We start from the raw sequence: 20,410 nt of genomic DNA, 5'->3' as shown, positions 1-20,410 counted from the left end.
AATTTATTTATTGATTTAATAATTTGTAATTTCCTGAGAATTTCCCTAGACCTATCTTTTGATCTATTGAATTTTCACAGCTTAATTTAATATTTTGCATTGTTATTTCAATTCAAATTAATCTGTTTAGCATAATTAAAAAACCTCTATAATTTATTGTGTAGTCTTGAGTCCTTGTGGAATTCGACCCCTAAGTACTGCATTGATCTCTTAATTTGAGAGAGTAGCTCTAGGGTATATTTGAGCATATCAAATTTTGGCCCCGTTGTCGGGGACTCTTTGATCTACCATTAGATTTGAGTTTTTAATTTTGTCTAAATTTTTCTTTTTATTTGAAACTTACACCCTTTTGTTTTCTTTTCTCTTGTGTGTTTCAGGTGCATGCCTCCTAGGCCTAACACTAGAAACAATAAGACTGGTCCAACTTTGAAGCTTTCAAACCAAGAGTTGGGAAAACTTGAGCGTGAGAACCGAAAAACAGCCAAATCCTTGAAGATGGTTAACACAATCGTTCTGATGCGTGATGAGGATAGTGCTTTGAGGGATCAAGAGGGCCACTTGTGCAATGAGCAGGGCCAAAATCTTGATGCAGAAGACAATGTGATTGTTGAACCTGTTGTTGTCAACGAGCAAGCTGGTGTTGGCGACGAGCAGGCTGTTGTTGTTGATGGTGTCGATCGACACCAACAGTGTGTCGGTCGATACCCCCTTCCTGCAGACGGACATGGAGCTGCAGACCATGTCCAAAACCCGGTTCGAAGACAGGAGAATAACCGAGACTTGCTCAGGACCATTGCTGACTTTAACAGAGCTGACCTGGTTTATCCGAACCGATCTGCCATTATTCCTCCTCCATTCCAAAGGAATGACTTTGAGCTGAAGCCTGCTTACTTTCAACTAGTTGGACAAAGACCCTTCTCTAACCTGCCAAATGAGAAGGCTCTGGACCATATTGAGCACTTTGAAGACCTGGTGACCAGTATCAAGGTTAATGGAGTGACTGAGGACTACATCTTCTGCAAACTCTTCCCTTACTCACTTGCAGGAGAGGCATCTCAGTGGTTGAAAAAATTGCCAGCTAGATCTTTGACATCTTGGCAACAAGTCAAAGTGGCTTTTCTCAACTTTTTTTATGATGATGCAATGTCAGATGAGCTAAGAGTCAAGCTGTCCTCTTTCAAACAGAGACCAGATGAGGCTTTCAAAGCAGCTTGGGTGAGATTCAAAGTCTATCATAGGGACTGTCCACACCATGGTTTTTCAAGGGTGCAGCTGTTGAGTATCTTTTTCAGAGGAATTGACTGGGAATATCAGCTAGCTTTGGATGCTGCAAGCCATGGAAACTTCAAGACATGATTTCCAGAAGATGCTGAAGCTTTGATTGAGAATTTGGCTTCCAGCAATAGCACTAAGAGAGCAGATACTGATAGGAAGAGATTGCATGGAGGATTTGATTCAAACCAGCTAGCTTCTGTTAATGCTAAGCTTGATTCAGTTCACAATCTCTTGGTTGGTAAGAAATCAGTTCACTTTGCTGCTGAAGTTGAATCATTTGAGCCACAACCTGAGTCTGGGAATGAAGAAGCAGATGTCAACTTTGTATATGGGAATCAGGGTCAGAGATTCGGTAATCAGCAAAGCAACAAGCCTTACAGTGGGAACTTTTCAGGATACACACCTAACCCAGATTACCAGAAGCAGCAACAGAACAATGGCTATACAAGAACCTATGGGAACTCATCTTATCAGTCTCCTCCTCCTAAGACTTCTTCTGAGAGTAGAATAGAGGCCATGCTTGATCAGCTTCTTTAGGGACAGGAGAATATGACAGTGACCTTCAATGGAAAAATCGACAATGTCTACACTGAGATGAATGGGAAGATAGATGCATTAAACAATCATGTCAAGAAGCTAGAGAATCAAGTTATTCAAACAGCTGGATCCTTCAAGAGGCAAGAGGGATTTCTCCCTGGGAAAGCTGAGTCAAATCCCAAACATTCTTGTAATGCCATATCAGTGAGAGGTGAAGATGATGGTGAAATTGTTTGTGCAGAAAAAGGATAGAAATCGCAAAATTTGTCGGCTTCAGATGATAGTGTCGATCGACACCACCTGGGTGTCAGTCGACACTCATCTCAGACAGAACCCGAAACTGCAAAATCTCAGGTTCCAGCTGCTGAAAGGGTGTACCAACCGAAGATTCCTTTTTCTACGCCAAGAAGGTCCAAGCAGGAGCTTGATGAAGCTAGATGCAAGGCAATGATGGACAAGGTGATGATTGAGATGCTTTTGATTGATGCAGTAAAGCTTTTACCATCTCTTAAGCGGTATGTGAAGAGAATGGTATCAAATGGTTTGAGTCCTGAGGAATGAGCTTTGCTAACTAAGGATGTCAGTGCTATTCTGTTAAATCAGCCTGTTCAAAGGAGGAAAGAGAGGAAGCAAGAAGTGGTAGTCTCTGAAAAAGTGAATGCAGCAATTCAGTGTACAACTTGTGATCGTCTACTTTTCCTTCTGGGAGCTACAACTTCATCTTCTTCTTCCCTTCTAGCTTCTTACTTTGGATGTATAAATTTCCTTTTATTTTTTGTACAAAGAAAACAGAAAATTGGTATAAATCTTAACCTTTTACCAAAAAAAAAGTATGACATATTTTCACATGGTAATTAGAAAATAGTAACTTTAGACAGCAATATAAAATTTAGATGTATGGATTTTGTAAAGGAAAAATGCGAATGAATACTTTTCACAATGGCATAAAATGTTCAAACATTTTCAATAACACTTTGTTATTGTGAAAGAATCATCCTAGTCGAATCCTCAAATTAAATCACAATCGATTTTTCCATGAACCAAAGTTACGTCTCATCCGAGTTTTGAGTTTTGACTAACACGAGTGTGTCACTGTTTTGTTGACTTGGCCTAATCATTCTTCTTCCTCTCTTTGCAGAAACACTTAAAGCCCAAGTATAACTATAATATGGCCCCAACTCATTCGCGAGATAAACAAACCTTCTAATAAGATACTACTATTGTAAAACACACGTGTGATTATTCCATCACAAGACACATGTCCTTACACTTGTTCATGTGATATTACACTAACTTAACACTTGTCTTTGTAGTTCACCACTTGTCATTACCAAGTGCATAAGTGTGTGACTCATCTCTTTTGGAGTTCACTATAAATAAGGAGTTGTAATAAGAGTGACATAGTGAAGTTGTCTTTGATCAAGTACACTCTCAAAATCTCTCTCTCTCGTGACTGTCCCTCCCTCTCTATCTCTTTGTTAGTTTATGTTCTCTTTACAAAGTGTTACAAAACACAAACCTCATAAGTGTTTTGTAGTCATAGTTCACAACACTTCTCTTCTACTACTCTTTGTTTTCTCTTGTCTCATACACCATTATATAGTGGTTTCTCAACAAGTTATCAGCACGATCGTCTCCCGATCCATTATCATTAGTTTGTAGTAACATTCAAGAAAATGTCAAATTTTGAGATTGAGGATGGAGATATGTGTCTAGCAGACAGTGCTACAACGCACTCAATACTTAAAAAGAAAAAATATTTCTCCTCTCTCAAAATAAAAGACTCCGCTAGAAGCGTGAGTACTATATGTGGTAATGCAAAGATTATTATAGGCTCTGGAAAAGCCAATTTTTCAATGCCAAGGGGAACAAAATTTGAAATTGATGCATTATATTGCCCCAAGTCTAATAGAAATTTAATTAGTTTCAGAGATATCCGAAGAAATGGATATCATATAGAGACTCTGAATAAGAATGGCATTGAATATCTTTGCATAACGTCTGAGGAGAAACATATATTGGAAGAATTACCAATGTTATCCTCTGGATTGTATTTCACAAAAATAAATAATTTTGCATCTTATGTTACAGTAAACTCTAAGTTTACTAGTACATTTAAGATATGGCATGAAAGACTTGGACATCCTAGTTCAGTCATGATGCGAAAAATTGCGCAAAATTCCAATGGTCATCCATTGAAGAACGAAAAGATTTTTAGATCTGATGAGTTTTCATGTGATGCATGTTCTCAAGGAAAACTCATAATTCGGCCATCGCCAGCCAAAATTGGGAATGAATCACCATTGTTCTTAGAGAGAATACATGGTGATATATGTGGACCTATCCACCCTTCATGCGGGCTGTTTCGTTATTTTATGGTAATGATTGACGCATCTAGTAGATGGTCAAATGTGTGTCTATTGACAACAAGAAATACGGCCTTCGCAAAATTCATTGCCCAAATAATCAGGTTGAAAGTTCAATTCCCTGATTATGCCATAAAGAAAGTCAGGCTTGATAACGCCGGTGAATTCACTTCACAAGCTTTCAATGACTATTGTATGTCAATAGGAATCGATGTGGAGCATCTGATTCCTCATGTTCATACACAAAATGGCATGGCTGAATCTTTGATTAAACGGCTACAACTCATTGCTAGACCGTTAATATTGAGAACAAAACTCCCAATTTCTATATGGGGTCATGCTATATTGCATGCTGCGGCATTGGTCCAAATACGACCATGCACATATAATAAATATTCCCCTTTACAATTGGCATCTGGCCAAGAGCCAAACATATCCTATCTCTGTATTTTTGGATGTGCGGTTTATGTTCCTATAGCCCACCGCAAAGAACAAAAATGGGGCCAAAAAAGAGATTGGGCATATATGTCGGTTATGCATCACCGAGTATAATTCGATATCTTGAACCGCAAAATGGTGATATGTTTAAGGCACTTTTTGCCGATTGCCATTTTAATGAAGATGAATTTCCCGCGTTAGGGGGAGGAATTAAACAAGTACCAAAAGATATTACATGGTATACACCATCTTTGATATTTCTTGATCCCCCTACAAATCAACGTGAACTGGAAGTTCAGAAAATCGTACATTTACACAATTTGGCAAATCAATTACCAGATGCGTTCATAGATACAAAAAGGGTGACAAAGTCATATATCCCCGCTGCAAATGCACCATCAAGAGTTGAAATTCCTAGAGAGGAACTTTATGGAAGCAAAGCTAATGAACCTAAGGTTCAATTGAAACGGGGGAGGCCAATGGGCTCTAAAGATAAAAATCCCCGAAAGAAAAAGAAAATGGGAGATGAAAAGGTTCAGGAAGAACCAAATAAAGAGAAAAGTCCTCAGGATGATACAGAAAAATATGAGGTTTCTATTAACTATGCTCAAGATGGAATGTTATGGGCTAGAGATGAAATCGATGATGATAATGGAATATTCTCTTTTTCTGTATCTAAAGAGATCGATCATAAAAAAGATGATCCAGATCCAAGGTCTGTATCAGAATGCCAACATAGGCATGATTGGGAGAAATGGAAAAATGCTATGCAACTTGAGTTGCTTTCCCTCAATAAAAGAAATGTCTTTGAACCTCTTGTCACTGCATCTAAAGATGTAAAACCTGTTGGTTGTAAGTGGGTATTTGTGCGAAAAAGAAATGAGAAAGATGAAATCACAAGATATAAAGCCCGACTTGTTGCACAAGGTTTTTCTCAAAGACCTGGAGTTGATTATGAAGAAACATATTCTCCAGTCATGGATGCAATTACATTCAGGTACTTAATGAGTCTAACGGCTTCTAAGAATTTAGAAATGTACCTTATGGATGTAGTGACAGCATATTTATATGGATCATTGGATAGTGATATATACATGAAAATGCCAGAAGGATTTAAGATTCCTGAGGCATTAGACTCTAAGTCTAATGAAATTTGTGCGATCAAATTACAACGATCACTTTACGGATTAAAACAATCCGGGCGCATATGGTATAATCGTTTAAGCGAATACCTATTGAAGAAAGGGTATGTTAATAATAAAATATGCCCATGCGTCTTCATAAAGAAATCTCCATCGGGATTTGTGATCATTGCTGTATATGTTGATGATCTAAATATAATTGGAACTCAAAAGGAGATTGATGATGCAAGAACTCATATGAAGGAAGAGTTTGAAATGAAAGATCTTGGAAAGACTAAATTCTGTCTCGGGCTTCAAATAGAGCATTTCCAAAATGGAATATTTGTGCATCAATCAAATTATACGAAAAAGATTTTAAAGCGCTTTAATATGGACAAAGCGACTCCTTTGAGTACTCCAATGGTCAACAGATCTTTGAATATCGATAGTGATCCATTCAGACCTTGTGAAAATAACGAGAAAATACTTGGTCCCGAAGTACCTTATATGAGTGCTATCGGTGGACTCATGTATCTTGCAAATTGCACTAGACCAGATATTGCATTCGCTACGAATCTACTTGCAAGATACAACTCATCCCCTACCCGCAAGCATTGGAATGGGATAAAACATATTCTCCGTTATCTTCTAGGTACGATTGACTTGGGATTATTCTATCCTAGAAACTTTTCGGTTGGTCTTGTTGGTTTTGCAGATGCAGGATATTTATCAGATCCACATAAATCCCGATCCCAAACTGGATATGTTTTCACAATTGGAGGAACTGCAATATCATGGCGCTCAGAAACAGACTTTAGTCGCCACTTCTTCAAATCATGCAGAAATAATTGCTCTTCATGAAGCATCGAGGGAATGTGTATGGCTCAGAACAATGACTAACCACATACAAGAATCTAGTGGAATAGTCACCAAGAAAGAGCCAACAACATTATTTGAAGACAATGCTGCTTGTGTCGCCCTGTAACATCCGTGAACCGGAATCCCGGTTTGGGATGTGCATCGATCGATGCAGTAGGAGCATCGGTCGATGCTGGCTCGATTCTCTGCGTTTTGACTTAAGTCAAACGCTGCGTTTTGGTCAAAAGGGAATATAAAACCCTTAGGGTCGAGGCTTTTGGTCTCATTCTTCGTGGTGTGGCCGTTTTTAGAGAAAAGAAAAAGAGAGGAAAAGTTCTTGAGAGTTCTTGGTGATTTTTTGGAGATTTGAGGCGTTCCTGTAGAGATCTGTAGCTGGGATCGTTGTAGGAGCTTCCTGGGAGCGTGTTCTTGATTGTTTAAGGTTTAGTTTCTCCTGTGGCAAAGGTAAGTGCATGACCATGGCTTATCTAAGCTAGAGAACTCATTAATCTTCCTGTTGTGTGTTGTTAGACGTATTAGGATGTTGCTATGGACGTTAGGAAGCTTTCTTGTGGCTTGGGATCGAGTTTTGTGGTTGTAGGAACAAAGATCCGGCGAGAAGCTTCGGGGAAATCACGGTGCTCGACGTTGCGTCGATCGATCCATATCTTGCATCGGTCGATGCAAGTGCGAGGACGGCGCGTAAAACTCTAGGACTTTCGTGTTGCGTCGAGCATGCGTTGGTCGATGCAGACTGGGTATCGGTCGATGCAAGTTACACTTGCATCGGTCGATGCCGCTTCTGTGTCGATCGATGCTTCCCCATTTGGCATCGGTCGATGCATGTGTGGCGTCGGTCGATGCTAAGTCCTGGTTTGTTATTCGTTGTTGTGGATTATTGTGTGATGATTATTGATACTCTATTGCTTGTGTGTATAGCCCAGTAGATGGGAGGATTGCCTTACTGAGTGTTTATAAAATACTCATGCATTGCAATATGTGTTTGTGGTGCAGGTAAAGGTAAAGTGTGATCGTGGAATCCAGGCAATGAAGAGGAGGATGTTCTAGGGACTCGGTTTGATATTGTCTGGCATTGCTAGGTTGCTAGAGTTGGGTCATTAGAACATTGTAGGTTGCTGGTTCTTTGATTCTTGATGTTTGGATATTGTTATGTTGGAGTTATGGTTATATTTTATTATTGGTTTATTATTGAATATTGGTTGGTTATTTCCGCTGTTGCATGTGTTTGTGGTTAGGTGGCTATTTGGTATGGGACCACTAGTTGTAGTTTATTTTATTATTTATTTATTAAAAAAAGAAAGGTCGGTCGTTTCACGCCCAAATCAAAGAAGGTTACATCAAGAGCGACATAATAAAGCATATACCTCCAAGATTTTTCTCCTACACTCAAGAACTCGAGCAAAAGAAGGAAGTTAATATTCAACATATCCGCTCAAGTGACAATGCAGCAGATCTATTCACAAAGGCGCTTCCGACTACCACATTCAGAAAGCATATTCACAGTATTGGAATGCGTCATCTACGAGATTTATGAAGAAGGATTGTACATATCTTTTCGAGGGGGAGATTACGTTACTATACTCTTTTTCCCTTGTCATGGTTTTTATCCCAATGGGTTTTTCCGTGACAAGGTTTTTAATGAGGTAGTACGTAACTCGTCAATGGTGATGGATAATCAAGGGGGAGTATTGTAAAACACATGTGTAATTATTCCACCACAAGACACATGTCCTTACACTTGTTCATGTAATATTACACTAACTTAACACTTGTCTTTGTAGTTCACCACTTGCCATTACCAAGTGCATAAGTGTGTGACTCATCTCTTTTGGAGTTTACTATAAATAAGGAGTTGTAATAAGAGTGACATAGTGAAGTTGTCTTTGATCAAGTACACTCTCAAAGTCTCTCTCTCTCGTGACTGTCCCTCTCTCTCTATCTTTTTGTTAGTTCTTGTTCTCTTTACAAAATCTTACAAAACATAAAACTTATAAGTGTATTTGTAGTTATAATTCACAACAACTACTAAGTACTAACTGATCATCAATCCTTAATTTTTTAGTGGTATAGTTTGAACATTTAGCACTTTATAAAATATTAGAATTGACCATGTTGTGTACCACATGATAATATTTTATATATTTTTATATATAATGTAAAATGATATTCGTTATTTATATATATAATATATTATTATATTTGCAAACATTTACATTATCAGTTATTGAATAAATAGATGTTGAATTTGAAAGATTTATATGTATCTATATTTTATTAAGAATATTTGACTAAGTAATTTTTTAAAATTTTAATATATATTATTTAATTTCAATTTTAAATAATTTCGGTTTTAAGTTATAATTTTGGATTAAATGATTATAATCTCGATGAATAGTATGATATTTATTAATTGTCATATTTATTGTTAATGATAGAAATTAGAAATATTAGGATATTGATGAATGACCATATATAGAAAAAGTAATATAATTAATGAGGATACAAATCATTGAATCGGGTTATATATTTTAATTTTGATCTGACCTGCAAAGATGACACAAATATGTACTTAAAAATATTAAGATAGATAATTAGTTTTTTTATATACTACTTAAGTCTTTCCCTCTTTATCCATAGTTATGGTTTTGCTCGGTTGTATGATTGTGAGCAGATAAGGAAAACAGGCAAATACGGTGAAAGATGTGAAATTGATAAGCGCGGGTAGAGATTGCAGGAGTCCAGTCTGTAATCTCTCAGGTGCTATCACCACAATGCATGTCATAATTCAACATCAGGTTATTGAAAAAGGTAAACTTGATTTAATCGATTTTTTGATGATTCAGAAGCCCTCTTTATCCACAAAGCAATGCATGTCATTGGTCAAGTAGAGTTAAAAAGCTTGGGAGATTCATATTCTGTTCTTAAGCCTTCTTCAATACATTTTTTTTCAGAAATACACTTGCCTATCACCTCTGGTAAATTTTGGGATTCTTCTTGGACAGGCTATTAAGCATGGATGCGATAACTATCACTAGTCAAGATTCTTATCTGGAGGCTTACTTGATATTGTTTTGTAAGAATATGCTACTTTCTCTGGATTGCTTACTTGGAGTTATGACAAATAGAGAACAAAAACAACAGGTATATTGGTTTAACTTCAGTGATTGTGATGCAAATGTTTTATTTTATGTGATATGAATTCTGGCTAAAAGCAATGCAATATGTTTTATGTTTCATTGGCATTGTTGTTTGTTGCTGCTTTGCATCATTGAAGTATATGTTGTCGGAGAACATATAACTACATTTACATAGGAAGTTGTAGTTAATTGTATAGATTATCCAATGATGTATGTGTGCCAGTGCCACATCTGTTAGATTGGAGCCATCTTGCATTCAAGACTCCACACGCTGCATATCCGAAGTGTGGTTATCTGAATTAAATGACTTCAGTGTTTTTCCCTCACTTGTTTATTTCACTTTATTGAACTGTGACCAAGCGTTCAGCTCACACTTGCACTTGTTGTGACTGTAGACTTTGTCAAGACTTTTTCTGTCGTGATTCTTATGTAACTTGTTTGTTTCTTGTGGTCAGGTTTTGGATGCATCATGGTACATGCCACATGAGCAAAGAAATCCAATCCAAGATTGGGATTTTTTTCATTAAAGCTTCGGCAAGCCTTTAGATTGTGAGTTTCCCATTTATCATGTAATATATTATGTTTTTATAAAATGTACTAAAATTATAATTTATACTTTTATATTCTTTTTATATAAATTTTAATCAACATTTTTCACATTATAAGTTATACTAAAAAACACATTTTATATAGATAAATAATTTTTTATTTTTAAGACACTCATTTTAAGGTTCACCAGTGGAGTGAAAAAAATTAATACATATATAGTTAGTGGAGTTCTTAAATTAAACTAATATTAATCTAAAGTTAAAATACCCATTAAGGGTTGTCTAATGAGGATATATACATTAATTTTGTTTTTCAGTACCATCTTTTTTTCACTTTTTACCATTCCACATCATTTTATTTTTTCTCCACCTAATAATTCAACATTCATACAATTTTTATCATCTGTAATGGTTTTGTTTATAAAATTCAATACCTTGCTCCATTACTTTTATTCTATATTTTATTTTGTATTATGTTTTTATAATTACATATAAATAAGAACTATTAATTGAAAAAAATTAACAAAAAAAAAATTAACAAATCTTTCTTAAACAAATAAGATTATTATGATTTCTTTTTTTTTGAAAGTAATAAGGAGAAGAATCATTCATTACTAAAATAAATAAAATTGGAGGTTAATAGAAAAATAATAGTAAAAGAAAAAACATTTATAAGTTCAAATGAAATGAAACAAGTCTCTATTTATAATGTATGAAAATAATAAATTTTTATGTAAAGCAAAATAAAATAAAACTATGAAAATAATAAATTTTGATAAAAATTTTATGTAAAAAAAAAACTTTGATTACTAAATAATAATGACTTTACATAAAAAAGTATGAAAATAATAGATTTTTATGTAAAGCAAAATAAAATAAAACTTTGATTACTATCAAATAATTGATGTCAAATAGTTAGAATGAATTAAAATTATAAAGAACTTTAGCAACCAATAAGAATGCATCATGTGTTCTAGTGGTCCCAACTTTTGTTTATTCAACATAATTTAGTCCACATAGTTTTTTTTTTACTAGTGAATTAATGATTTAACACATCCATTGTACATAGCAAACTTTTATGTTCACTTTTACTATAAATTGCAACACAAAGTGAACATATTCTTCATCAATCAATTCTTATTTTCTCTACTTCCTCCAAAGAAAAAAAAAAAAAAAGAGATGAAGTTCTTGGTTTCATTGGTTATGTTCTCTCTTCTCGTAAACGGTTTCGCATTTGCTCAAACTCTCATTCAAGATTCTTGCAAGAAAGCAGCCGTGAAAGAACCGGCCTTGATATACAATTTCTGCGTCGATTCTCTTACACAAGATCCACAAAGCAAAACCGCAACCACCCTCGAAGGTTTGATCCTAGCGTCGACGAAGAACGCTGCAGTGAAAACTATGAATGTTAAAGGAATCGCTGAACAGATCTTCAAGGGCAAGGGATATGGAGGTATTGAAGCAGAGCTACACGATTGTGTTGAGTTTTATGACGACGCTAATGATTTGTTAAACACTGCTTTAGCGAGCGTTCAATCACAAGATTATAAAACCGCTAACGAGGATTTTAGTATTGCTTTGGATGTACTAGGAAATTGCAAGGATGGTATCCAGGAAATAAATAAACAAAAGTCTCCCGTTAGTAACGAGAACAATATTTTGTTACAGAAGATTTTGATTCCTTTTGTTTTCAATAATATGCTACGATGAATTTGTCAAAGTGCTTCACTAATTAAACATCGATTAATGTTTACCATGTAAAGTTGAGAGCAAAGAGACTTTATCTTAGTGGAAATAAAATTTTGCTTTACATGTCTGCGTTTTGTTTTTTTTTTTGTCGGCAACATTGACATATTGATTTTTCTTTTGGTAACACATTGACATATTGATTTTGAAATGTAGAAAAAAAGAAGCTGTTTTCTTGAAATTAAAACTTAATACGTGATTTAAATTATGTAAGAAAATATACAAATATATTATATAATCTTAATTAATATATTGAAGAAGGCTGGAAAATTATATGTGAAACGACCGACCTTTTTTTTTTAAATAATAAATAATAAATAATATACTTATAAATAAACTACAACTAGTGGTCCCATACCCACAAGCCACCTAACCACATTCACAATCAACAGCGGAATAACAAACCATTAAATATCCAATAAACCAATAACCAATAAAATAATAACCAATATAATTCCAATCACAAACTAATGATCCAAACAGCATAAATCAAATAACCAGCAATCCTAAACAATGTTCTAGGACTCAACTCTAGCAACCTAACAGAAGCCAGACAACCAAGCGAACCACTAGAACATCCTCCTCTTTATCGCCTTGATTCCACGATCACACTTTGCCTTTACCTGCACCACAAACACATATTGAGATGCATGAGTATTTGATAAACACTCAGTGAGGCAATCCTCCCATCTACTGGGCTATACACACAAGCAACAATGATTCCAAAGTTCCAAACAAGCATCAAACAAAACACACAAACCAGGAAATCAAACATCGTCTCGCTGGAAGGGAGGTGTCGACCGACACTGGCCTTGGTGTCGACCGACACTACCCCACAGTGTCGATCGATGCCCAACTTGCTGGTGTCGACCAACACCAAGTGGTGTCAATCGACACTCCTTCTGCAACTGCGATCCGCGCGAAGTCGAGAGTCGAATCTCACTCCCAAATCACCTCCAAATCGTCCAATACTCGAAACCCAAGCCTTATACATCCGTAGGAACCTGTATCAACCAATCCCAGCAAGAAAAACACACAAACAAGCAACAACAAGCAAGAACAAGGGAATCAAAGGCTTAGATTAGCCATGGTCATGCACTCACCTCTCTGCAGAAAGATTCTGACCAATAAGAACGAATTCCCTCACTCCTAGCAAGCTTCTAGCACTTTCCCAGCCTTAGATCTCTCAAGAAACAGCAAGGAATCTCACCAATCTCACCAAACACTCAAGAACTCTCTTTCTCTTCCTTTTTCTCTCAAAAACGTTAAACGGCGACAATAGAAAACTCCCCAAAACCCTTCTGGTCGACCACACTCTTAAATATCTTGGTTTAATGGTTTTTCCTAAACCAAACCGGTCCAAATCGATAATTAAATCGAACTGGTCGAACCAGAAATTAGTGGTGTCGACCGACACCCCCTTGGTGTCGATCGACACCCATCCCCAAAAACCAATTTTTGGTTCGCGGATGTTACAATTCTCCCCCACCAAACTAGATTCGTCCTCGAATCTCGAACGACCGTCAGCCAAGGACTCCCATGCAACCGTCTCTACGGCCCGCACTCCTCTGACCGATCTACAGAAGGTCACCTCTAGGCGATAGACTCGCGCTCCAGGCGTCATTTGCTCTCGACTTTTGGACTTTCCTTTACTCGTAGGCCTAAACCTTTGAGTTTTATTGGCTCCTCATCAGACCTAAGTCTGCATGCCAAATGTTGCCTCTTCATCGGGCCTAAACCCGCATGCCATAATATATAAGGAAAAATCCAACTCGTCTCTCGGTCGTCACCCTACAGCGCGCCTCCGGACCGTCGTCCGAAGTTGATATACCAACCATACTCCCAAGTCACAAAGTCTCCGAGTATGGCAGTACTAGGAGAACCAAAGTTCCCCAAGAGTCACGAGCAAACGATTCTGAACGCGTCTGAGTCCTATCCCTATCCAGGTTTCCTTCTCGTGGCTTGCGTAAAACATCTCAATGTCATACCCACCACATATCCCCTCACTGGAATACCCCATGACCACACAAGGATCATATACATGACACAAGGGCCAAACAAATATCCTAAAGAGGACCGCCACCAAGGCCAAACAAATGTCCTAAAGAGGACCTGTTAAACAGACACTCTGGCTAAACAGCCCGCCACAAAGGCCATCTGTCCCGAAGGACCATCTGTCCCAAAGGACCGTCTGTCCCGAAGGACCATTTGTCCCGAAGGACCGTTTGTCCCGAAGGACAGTCTGTCCCGAAGGACCACCTAAACAGGCACTCTGGCTAAACAGCCTGCCACAAAGGCCACACAATAACAAAAGAATATTGCCACACACAGCACAGTGACTCGAAAGTCTGCCACTAAGGCCACACAAGCCCCTCCAAGGCTCTCCACCACTAAAATGGATAAATTCTAACTCCCGTAAAACTTTCCATATTTAGCACTTTCCATTTTTGGAACTTCCATTTTTAGAAACTTCTATTTCAGGAAACTTTCCTCCAGAAACCCCGCCTCATGGAAACTTTGTACCCCGAGCACCACCTCATCTTGTTACTGAGTCGCACAACCAACCACCCCAAGCGACCGAGTAAACAAGAGAGATGGGCTGGAATACTCCATTCCCGCTCCAGCCACGGATTACAGATGGAACCAGGCTAAACAAGCTCAAGTCGCGGTTTGCTTCTCATACCACTTCTTGAACCTTGCCTTCATCTTCGCCTCAAGCTCCCAAGTCTGCTCCTCAACACCATCACAGTCCCACAGGACTCTCATCAAAGGAATCTTCTTCTTCCGAAGTTCCTTGATCCTCCTCTCGAGAACCCTCACTGGTCTCGCCTCCAATGTCATGTTAGGCTGAAGATCCTCAGGAATCTTAGCCAACACTTCCGCAACATAGACATATGGAAAACCTTATGGAATGCACGCATAACCTCAGGTAACTCCAGTCTATATGCAACTGGTCCAACCCGCTCAATCACTCTGAATGGATCCATATACCTCGGACTCAACTTAGTCTCTGACAATGACCTGTTCGGGCCCCGCAACATGGCCATTTTGAGGTACACTCTATCTCCTACCTGAAACTCAAGATCTCTCCTCCTCCTATCAGCATAACTCCTCTATCTATCCTGAGCCTCCTTCATGTTCAGCTTGAGAACCCGAATCTTCTCTGAGGTCTCCTGAACAAAACTAGCACCAAACATGCTCCTCTCCCCCACCTGAGTCCAGCATAATGGTGTACGACATGGTCTCCCATACAAGGCCTCCTAAGGAGCCATCTTAATACTCGCCTGATAACTGTTGTTGTAAGCAAACTCTACCAGGTTCAGGTGATCTGCCCAATGGCCACCCCAATCCAATACACACATCCTCAGCAAATCCTCCAACGTCTGGATCGTCCTCTCATACTGCCCATCTGTCTGGGGATGATAAGTTGTACTCATATGCACCTTAGTGCCCATCTCTGCCTGAAATGCCTTTCAGAACACCGAAGTGAACTTAGAATCCCTATCAGACACAATGCTCACTGGCACCCCATGCAATCTGACTATCTCTCTCACATACTTCTTAGCCAAGACCGCTGCTCCATCAGTCTTCTTAATGGCCAGAAAATGTGCTGACTTAGTCAACCCATCCACAATGACCCAAATAGCATCAAAGGTCCATGACACTGGTAATCCTACCACAAAATCCATAGTGATCATATCCCACTTCCACTCAGGAATGGATAAACTCTTCAGTAAACCGCCAGGAACCTAATGCTCAGCCTTCACTAGCTGACACACATCGCACCTCGCGACCCCAGTAGCTACATCCTTCTTCATCCCGACCCAGTGATAGTACCTCTTGAGATCACGGTACATCTTAGTCGCTCCTGGATGAATAGAAAACCTGCTCGCATGAGCCTCTCTCAGGATCTCCTGTCTCAACTCCTCATTCTTGGGCACACAAACCCGACCGTACACCAAGATAGTACCATTATCTGAGACCTGATACTCTGAATCCACATCCTTTGAGGCATTCACCAGCCCCAAATCCTGCTCCTGAGCCAACCGCGCCCTACTCAGAAGATCTGCTCTATCCACTGCTTCCAAACCCAACGGTTCCTGTGAAACAGCACACAAGCTCAAAGCACTGATCTCTCCTACCAGAGACTTCATCTCCTGCTCCTAAGCTGAAGCTACCCTCTTCTGACTCAGATCATCCGCTACCGTGTTAGCCTTACCAGGGTGATAGGCTATCTCCAAATCATAATCTGCCACCAGCTCCATCCGACGCCTCTGCCTCAAGTTCAGCTTGGGCTGAGTGAATATGTACTTCGGGCTCTTATGATCTGTAAACACCTGTACCTTTGCACCATAAAGATAAGATCTCCAGATCTTCAGGGCAAAAACTACAGCAGCCATCTCCAAATCATGAGTAGGATAGTTGCCCTCATGCTTCCGCAATTGCCGCGAAGCATAGGCAATCACCTTCCCATGCTGCATCAACACACACCCCAAACCAACTCTAAATGCAACAGTATAAACCACATAGGGTTCCTCCTGCTCAGGCAAAGCCAACACTGGCGTAGTAGTCAACATCTCCTTAAGGCTTTCAAAGCCCTACTCACACTCATGTGACCACACAAAAGGAACATCTTTCCCTGTCAACTTAGTCATAGGGCATGCTCTACTCGCAAAACCCTGCACAAACCTCCTGTAGCAACCTGCCAATCAAAGGAAACTCCTGATCTCTATGGAATTCTGCGGTCTAGGCCAATCTCTGATAGCCTGAATCTTCTCCGGATCTACAGAAATTCCCTCTGTAGAAACAATGTGACCCAGAAACCCATCTCATGCGGCCAAAAACTGCACTTGCTCAACTTAGAAAACAACTTTTGCTCCCGCAGCTTCTCCAGAACTGCACTCAAATGCACTGCATGCTCTTCAGGACTCTTAGAAAATACCAGGATAGCGTCGATGAAAATGATGACAGACACGTCCAGAAACTCTTGAAACACGCTGTTCATCAACCTCATAAACGCTGCTGGCGCGTTAGTCAACCCGAACGACATCACCACAAACTCATAAACCCATACCTCATCCTTCTTCTTGACGAACACCGACGCTCCCCACAGTGAAGTGATAAGACAAAAGAGTCCCCTGCTCAACAAATCCTCTAGCTGCGTCTTCAGCTCTACTAAACAAAAATCAAGTATGCCGACATCAACTCACCACCACTCGGATATCAACATCTCTTGTCCATCGAAGAACCTCTAGTAACTTGTTTCTTAGGCAAACTTCCACAAGATAGCTTATTACAAAGTTAGCTTTTCGCTTAGCAATTCTCCACAGCAAATCATCAATACAAACGTAATAAAACAAACAAGTACCATACGTTCGCACATTCTGATTCACCACGTCAAATGCTTTGCAAGCCGCCAACTCAAACCTCTTGCCTTGTCTCCCTCAGCAAGCTTACCAAAACCTTGAATCTTGCAACCCTGTCCATCTCCGATGAACGTAATCCAACATCGTCGCAACGATTAGATTATCCTGCCATGAAGGCTTCTCGTGAACTTATGTATCTGGCAAACATGCCTTTCCCGACTCAGACCTGCTGTAACCACCCCCCCCCCTTCCCTGGACTCCAGCACCACCGGCCTCACAATCCTGGCGAAACAGCCACACATTCATAACCGCTCTGGTTCATAAAACCCTGATCCATTGGTCAACACATCTAAAACCCGAGATTAAACCACCGTCAATCTCTCGAGGTCTACATTCAATCGGGTTGTTTATACTCACGTCCTAGGTATTGCTTGCTCCCAAATCCTCCACCCTTAGGTCGCAACCTTCCAGCCATACCGATCTCACTCTCAGACCAGCGTCTTCAAGTTATACCGTCTCACTCTTGGAACACAATCCTCAAGATCTCGGTATCAGGGGAACTACTCATCCCCTCAGGGAAACATAATCCCCTCTGCCACTCTCGGAGCCCCCAACCCCTCGAGCTATCGGTATTCAGGAGAATCACCATCCCCTCAGGAGCAACAATCCTTAACCACTATAAACATCTCCCGACCAAAAGTACCTCCTGTGGTCCAAGTATAACATTGCAATGTTACACCTGCCCACTCAACTTTTAATATCCAACTGGATTACCCACCAAACAGAGAAAATATCTGCTCCAACTACAAAAGTCCACCTATCCGCCTCTCTAGGCTCGATACCTCTTGAGAATAATCTCATACCGGTCATCTACAACTGCTCCATCCTCCTAACATAAGATGGAAACTCCTCAACATCTGCAGCCCTCGGCTGCACCCTGCCACATGTGGTACAACTGGAGCTTGCACTGGTACCCCTCTCGGTAACCGCTCTAACAGCACGCCAATAGATCCGCCAAGCGATCATCTCGACCCTGGGCTCCACCTGCTGCAAACCCACACCTGGGTTCCCAGCACCCCCGACATTCACACTGGCTAACCCTCTCTGACGTACCTCCTCGTGGAACTATGGACCACACACTCGCTGGCCTCGGGACCCGCCCGACCATGACCACGACCACGTCCCCGTCCATGTCCAACAACTCAAACACCTTTAACCACTGCACTTCCAAGAACAGAGGCTAACAAGCAATCTAAAACACAAAAACACAAACTCACCGTGGAATCACACTGTAGGCTCGAAGAGGATGTTCTAGGACTCCATGCCACACACAATTGACTAACTCACATAATCAATCAAAGCATGCAAATCCCAAACATCTACAGCACAAAGCCTAGTGAACCCAAACCTAGAACCGTAAGGGCTCCGATATCAAAATGAAACGACCGACCTTTTTTTTTAATAATAAATAATAAATAATATACTTATAAATAAACTACAACTAGTGGTCCAATACACACTAGCCACCTAACCACATTCACAATCAACAGCGGAATAACAAACCATTAAATATCCAATAAACCAATAACCAATAAAATAATAACCACCATAATTATAATCACAAACTAATGATCCAAACAGCATAAATCAAATAACCAGCAATCCTAAACAATGTTCTAGGACTCAACTCTAGCAACCTAACAGAAGCCAGACGACCAAGCGAACCACTAGAACATCCTCCTCTTCATCGCCTTGATTCCACGATCACACTTTGCCTTTACCTGCACCAAAAACACATATTGAGATGCATGAGTATTTGATAAACACTCAGTGAGGCAATCCTCCCATCTACTGGGCTATACACACAAGCAACAATGATTCCAAAGTTCTAAACAAGCATCAAACAAAACACACAAACCAGGAAATCAAACATCGTCTCGCTGGAAGGGAGGTGTCGAACGACACCAGCCAAGTGTCGAACGACACCAGCCAAGTGTCGAACGACACCAGCCAAGTGTCGAACGACACCAGCCAAGTGTCGACCGACACTGGCTGATACTAAGATTTTTGTGTCTCCTAGTCGGTTCAATTAACCTTATGTGTTGTAATACTTAAGGTGTCAATCCAGTTGGGAAAGCTTACTATCACTCAAGATGCAATCAAGAAGTCACAAGTTAAGCCAATTCAAAGAGTGTTTTTATCTAACAGTCCTAGAATGATCAAAATGCAAAACGGAAATGAGTCACAGAACTAGAAACAAGAATGCATGACAAGAAGCGAAAGTGAATAAAAACGCAAACGATTCTAAGCATGAACAAACGAAACAATTCCAGGAATGTAATAAAAATCAGAAAGAAAGACGTTCTAAGGATGGGGTAATTGATGTCGGTTGAGTATCCTAGTCTAAGGAGTGTTTAACATACCACAAGCAAAGTATCCCTAAACAATGAACATCACAACTTAGCTAATCCAATCTCTTGGCAAAAGCTACTCAAACTCAACCACTTCCATACCTAGCTCTCGCTAGAGAAACGTAGTTGGGTAGGCATGACAAACAAGTTCATTCACGTCAACGAACATCCTAGACAACTAATCTCTTAGGCTAGGAACGTAAGTCTCTGGCACTAGTTGGTCAGACATTTCATCAAACACCTTTTGGGTGTAGAAATATCTCGAACCTAGTTCCAATTGATCAGAGAGAAACTAGCAATTCTAACTTTAGTCCAGAAGGGAATCATACAAATCAAGCTTAAACACCCTACATCCTAAGATCCTCCACCTAATCTATACCATCCTCAAGAACTAACACACTACTCAGATCCGAAAATCATAGTCAAGGATGCAAAAACAGAAATTATTGAAACAAGCGTTATTAGGTAGATAAAAATAAGATGAACAACTTTGTAGAAAGAATCAAATGCAAAATCTCAATAATCTCAAAGATATCGGAATACAAGTCTGAGAACGTTTTTTGGAGGCTAGGTTCAAAAACCTTCT

At 39.5% G+C, this 20,410-nt stretch overlaps 1 non-coding gene and 1 pseudogene across 2 annotated transcripts; one reads left to right on the top strand and one right to left on the bottom strand.

The window, feature by feature from the left end:
• Positions 1-1,152: 1,152 nt before the first annotated feature.
• Positions 1,153-1,259, bottom strand: LOC147919790 (small nucleolar RNA R71). The gene has a single exon (XR_015594309.1). It is a non-coding gene; the product is annotated as a small nucleolar RNA R71 (small nucleolar RNA).
• Positions 1,260-11,412: 10,153 nt separating this feature from the next.
• Positions 11,413-12,113, top strand: LOC104771830 (pectinesterase inhibitor 12 pseudogene; annotated as a pseudogene). Its single transcript, XR_015592580.1, has one exon. The product of XR_015592580.1 is annotated as a pectinesterase inhibitor 12 pseudogene (transcript).
• Positions 12,114-20,410: the final 8,297 nt, after the last annotated feature.

The sequence above is a fragment of the Camelina sativa genome, chromosome 20 (assembly GCF_030686135.1).
Source record: "Camelina sativa cultivar CO46 ecotype springtype chromosome 20, ASM3068613v1".
Classification (NCBI taxonomy): Eukaryota; Viridiplantae; Streptophyta; class Magnoliopsida; order Brassicales; family Brassicaceae; genus Camelina; species Camelina sativa.
The sequence above is the reverse complement of the archived record's forward strand: the minus strand, read 5'-3'. Positions and strand labels throughout refer to the sequence as shown.